The sequence below is a fragment of the Condylostylus longicornis genome, unplaced genomic scaffold, assembly GCF_029603195.1.
Source record: "Condylostylus longicornis isolate FDR11 unplaced genomic scaffold, ASM2960319v2 ptg000135l, whole genome shotgun sequence".
NCBI classification, from domain to species: Eukaryota; Metazoa; Arthropoda; class Insecta; order Diptera; family Dolichopodidae; genus Condylostylus; species Condylostylus longicornis.
The window spans coordinates 13,958,065-13,964,281 of NW_026578103.1; positions in this window are offsets into that span (position 1 = coordinate 13,958,065).

Consider the following 6,217-nt stretch of genomic DNA (forward strand, 5'->3'; position numbering starts at 1 on the left):
ATAAGTAGGTATGGTGTGTAACCTCTTATAATGTTAAATGAGAAAATGTACGTTGCATTAAAATAAATAAAAAAAAATTCAAGTTGCTCCATAAGATTTTATGAAAAGAATGTTAAGGAAGAACAAAATGAAAATTAAAATCTCAGCATAGCTACGTAAGTATGGGTTTGTATATATGTACTTGTATTTGGGTAACATTGACGATGATTTTTTTTTTTTTGGCTTTTCTGTTTTTGAATAAAGAAAAAATGTTGATTCTCGTTACTTTAAGAAAAACAAAATAAATTTTTCGAAATGGTATTGGCAATGAATTAAATAAAAAAAAAAACAACGAAAATTGGAAAATTTTAATAATGAAAAATTTTGTTTTTTTTTGTTTGACTTTTTAAGCGTATAGTGCGAATATTTTTTGTTTGTTCACATCGTAATAATATTGTTGTTATTGTTTATAAGTTTGTGCATATGTGCAAAAATTACTTTTATTTTATGTATAATAAAAAAAGTATTGCATTTTTCGAAAGATTTGCTTAATATGTTTTGTTTTCATTGATTTCTGTATTCTGTATCAGTTTTTGTAAATATGTAAGTATACTAAGTAAAATTTAATATAAGCGATTCTTTCAAGTTCATCTTAATAATTAAAATATATTTTCACCCATTGAAACTGGATGCATTACTAAGAAGCTTACTGGGTTCGCTACCAATCATCGGTAAATCATTTAACTTTATAATCATGCATTCAGTTGCAATACCTAAGAATGCATTTTATATTAATCATTCTACACGCATCTTGCTCCCTTGAATTTGGTAGAACACAAAGTAAAATCCGAACATATTGCTTCTCTCTACGGACATGGTAATGCTAAAGTGAATACGTTAGAATTCTCGGCTGGGTTTATAGAGGCCAAATTGAACAAATATCCTGAAGTATTGGCGTATTAGATTTAATTTTAATAAAAATAATAGTTGGGACTTTATTCTTTTCATATTTCAATTATTTTATTTAATTAAAATTAATTGCACCAAATTTAATTAACCAAATTTAACATAAAGACTTTTTTATAATTAATATATTATTATTTAATATACTCACGTATATTTATGCTTGCTAGAGAATTTTTAAAGTGCAAGAAATAATTTTACATTAAATACAATGGAAATTCAATGTTTAATTATTAATAATCGAGAGTAAATTTTCAATTTACCATTAATTTACTCGAAAAATCCTTATACACTTTTTACATATCATGTTGCTGTAACTTTATAACAATTCATTGCACACCCTTTCATAAACGCTTTCCATTTTAATTCAAGGAGAGTGAGAAAATGTAGAAACGTAATTCTTATTTATGGTGAACAAGAGTTACATCTTTCTCATTATTTAGGGCAATATATTACTGTTTAAAAATACAGATAAATTTACATAAAACATTTTACAGAAATAACTTATTCTATCGGAAACAGAAATATCGGAACAGAATACATCATACAACAGAGACAAAAAGAATATATTTTGAGTGTAAGAAATGAAAGTATATGAGAAAATTTATGGGGTAGCAGTAAATTTATTAAAATTTATTCACAATATTTTTTTAGGAAATAAACTAAAAAGAATTATAATTAATAAAATGTATTTGGAAATTTCAATAATTGTTAAACATTAACTCCAAGATTTAATAAACATTTAATAAACATTAACTCTATATCATAAAAATGAAGAGAAAATTCAAAAATTTACAAAAGTAAAAATTAAATGCAACTCAAATGAAAAATTTGTAGCAAAAAAGTTCTTATTAGCCTGTTACTTTCGCATGAAATTATTGTGATTTCTCAGTGAATTTCACAAGTTCGTCCATTCAAAATATAAAAAGAATAATATTTTACAACATATTATATTTTATTCGATTAAAATATTTTAATAGTTTTTTTGTAATACATACATTTATTGTAATTTTAAAATAGATTTAATAACTGTTATACACTTATGCTTTCTATGAATAACAAAAATTTAAAATATTTTTTTTTCATATTCTTCAAGATTAGAGATGACAAAACACCGTATCTGATGCATTTTTTTGCTATCCTGTGACAATGCTGTAATTGTAAAAAATTTTTTTAACATATTATTATGCATTTCTATAATATTTTCTATTACATTAGTTGAGAAATTCTTTTTCACATTCTTTTACAATAAAAAGAAAAAAAAATTTTTATAATAATTCTAATACACAAAATGTAGATGTATATAGATTTTACAACACAATATATGTACATATTTTACAACACATGGCGCAAATTTTACACGCCACGTACACTTTCACATATTAAACACATTTTTGCGGAAAAAAAAAAAAACTAAAACATTTTTGCGAAAAATGTAAAAAATTTTTCGCTCAATTACATTAAAGAAAGAAATTAAATAATATATTAGAAATTATATACATTTTATATACGTAAGTAAGTATACGTGTATAAAATATAACAGAAAATTGTTTTATTTTCATGAACTCTTAGTAATTTTCAACACTTGTGCAATATTATATTTGTGTTCACGTTTCAAATTCAAATGCTTTTCATGTCGTTTTTCATTTTACACATAATATACGAGTACATATAATAGTATATTGGTAGTACATACAAATAGTACTTATATATAGAGTAAATATTTTGATATCATTTTTGATATAATTACCTATATATGTATATAAGGTGTAAATTGTTTTATTTAGTATTTCTAAATAGTTTAAAAGATTTTATATAATTGTAGAAAAATCTTAGTTAATGAAATTCCATACTCATATAGCGGATAATATTAAAAATTCCAGAGTGGCTGATTATTTTTTTAAAAATTTAATTCTAATTAAGGAATAGAAGAAACAAAGTCTACTGTTATAATTTGTGTATAAAGAAAGTCTTAGTTATACTTGGTAAATTATTTATGATTCATGTGGATGACATAAGCAATTTTTTGTATAATAATTTTCAGTATTGAAATTTAATCAATCAAATTTAATAGAAAAATATTAGAAAAATGGCAATTTAATTTTTCAATATTTTGTATATGAAAATATTTATTGAACGATATTTAGGGAAAAGATTACATTCATATGATTCATTAAAAATTTTTGTTATGTCATAAGCAAAAAATCTGACATTTCATTTTGATTATTTAGTATATCTATACATATACTATAGTCGTGGGTTTTTTATTTCTCCAAACTCACATATTTTCTTAGCTGAATATTGTATTTTTCGAGAAATAGAACACTATCTTTGATTAATAATAATCGCCTACAATAATAAGGAATAATTCTTTATTAACCTTCGCCTTTGAAAAGCACGTTTCATGCAATTACCGAAATAACTTGTGTCTCTATAATAATTTAATTGAAATTTTATATTAAAATGAATCTATGAATAATTTTCTATATAATCTTTAATAAATAGCTATTAATTTAATAAATTTTTCATTTGTTTTATGTTAAATCAGATAAATTAGATGAGAAATTATTATAATTATTATGACGATACAGAAAACGTTTTTTGACACATGAAATTTATGACAGATTTCTATGAATTACAAAAAAAATAATGTTGGTTACATATTGAATTGATTTAATACACACGCATTATATAAAACTTATCTATCTACAATAAATATGAATTTCAATGTAATAAAAATGTTCCTGTAAACTCTCTAAAAACCTAACACATGTTTTTCTTTATTCATCTACATTTTTACCATATTGAAATTCCCTTTTCAAATTATGAATATTTAAAAATAAATATTTTCACTCTCACTGCTTTTCTTTTTTATTATAAAAAAAAAATAAAATACCATTGTATAAAATATTGTGTACACATTTACAGTATACATAAACATATACACAATATTTTTCATTTCTCAGTTATTCTCTGCTATTTTGTTCGCTTTACAGAACAGTATGATTAAATTTTATAATTTTGAATAGACAAAATTAAATGAAAACTCTTTTACTTAGCAGATTTGCTCTATTTCATATTGTTTACTATTACTAGTATGATTTTGTTAAATTGAAATTCTGTGTGAGAGGAAAAAATTTCGCAATAGATAAATAGAATTGTTTAGGAGATACTCACAAATTTTTATAGTTATATTTTTTTTATAATATTGTTATGGGAATATAACAGTTGTTTTTGTTTTTTTTTTTATTTAAAACATGTAAAGGAGTTGAAATTTTTATTTTATTGAATTAGATAAATAAAAGAAGTGAGTAGCAGTTTGTCCAATTGAGGCAACATTTTCTTACTTTAAGTAGATGAGGGAAATTTACATTTACATTTTATACTTAAAGTCGACGGATGATGTTCTATTAAAGTACGTCACATACTGTCTAAATCACTTACGGATCAGATGCTTCAAGCATTGATTATGGTATTTTAAGATATTAACTACAGTTAATACCTTAAAATGCTATAATAAATGTTATGATATGTAATTAAGCTGAGATTAAAAGCCTGTAATTGTGTTAGACAAATAAGAGGCAAAGACAATACCGAAAAAAATAACTAGCTTATGAGAGTCAAAATATAAAAATCGGTTTCCGCGATAAAAAAGAAATTGCAAGTCAACTTTTTCATTTTCAAACCCTCAAATACTTAATCGTACTTACATTTTCCAACGCAAACTCTTCTCGACTACAAAAACACCAAAATTAGATTTTTTATAAACTTAAAAAAACTATAAAATTTCTACCTTGAATTCTTTATTTTCTTAAATTCTAAAACAAAAAAAAACATTTTACTAAATTAAAATTTTAACCTTAACAAAAACAAGTTACATTCTTACTACATACATACATACACATATTCAAAAATTATATTTATATTATACCGTTGATAACTTTGTTACACAAATACAAAAATTTCATATCTATAGATTTTTTTATATTTTAATTATTTTTTTATTTTATTTTGTTTCTCTCTTTTCAATATTTTCTCTTTTATTATTTGCAACACCAACACAAAACACAACACAGTACAACAATACAATAATGCAATGCAACAAGCAACACATGTGCTCAACTGCTGGCAGGCTGACAGATAGTAAGTATACTGTATTTTGATGAGAAAGAGAATATCGTCGTATTTGTGTCGTCAACGACCGTCGTCGTCAGTTCAGGAGCACATATTTTTTTATTATTATTTTTGTTTTTAATACATTATATTTTATTATAATTCCACCCGTGTGGTGAAACTAAAATATTGACAAAGTGTTATTTTATAGTAAGCAAAAGCAACTTTTGTATTATATTCTTTTTTTTTATTACAGCGAAAAAATACAGATCGTGTTTAGTTAGTAATCGCATGGTGTGTATAGCAGTGTAAATGGTAAAAGAGGAAAAATTTGTTTTTTGTTTTTATTTGTTTTTCTTTTAATATTTTATGTATGTGTTTTTTTTTTTTTTTTACCGGCTGACGGCTGTACAATGTTATATTGTTATGAGGATGTTGTGTATTCTGTACAAGTGTACAACAGTACAGTATCATTTCTTCTTCTTGCTATGCCAGTGTTTTTTTTAATTTAATCATCGCTCTGTTATATTCAGTCACTTTTAGACTGTCAACAGTAACGGTTGTCTATCGTTAATAAAATAAATTATTATATTAATATAAATAATTTTTTAAAAACGATATTATTATTAAAAAAATTAAAATAAATAGAATTTTAAAAAATAATTTTTTTTTTTGAATTAAGAATAAAATGTCAAATTTAACATTTTGAATTTTTTTTGAAAAATAAAGAAAATTTTAATTGGTATTCGGATATTTAAAAAATTTCAAGAGGATAAAATACATACATACAATGAAATAAAAGGAAATGTTAAGCAATTTTAAACAATAAATTTTGAAAATTTTTAATAATTATAAATTAATTAATAATTAATAGAAACGCATACAATAGTGATAAAATGTTATTTTATAAATTTTATTAAAAGAAGAAAATTTACAAATTAGAATTAAAAAATAACAAAAAAAAAAATTTTATATTTTAAAGGTGATTTGATTCAAGAATCAGAAAAATTTTTGAAAATTATAAAAATTTGAAATAATTCACAAAACAATTTTTAACGTTGTCCTGTTAGATTTAAGAAAACAAAGAAAAAAGTGGGTGATAAAATAAAAATTTGAAATAAATTCGTCCTACTCACCTAAAAATATTTGTGACGGAACAAGG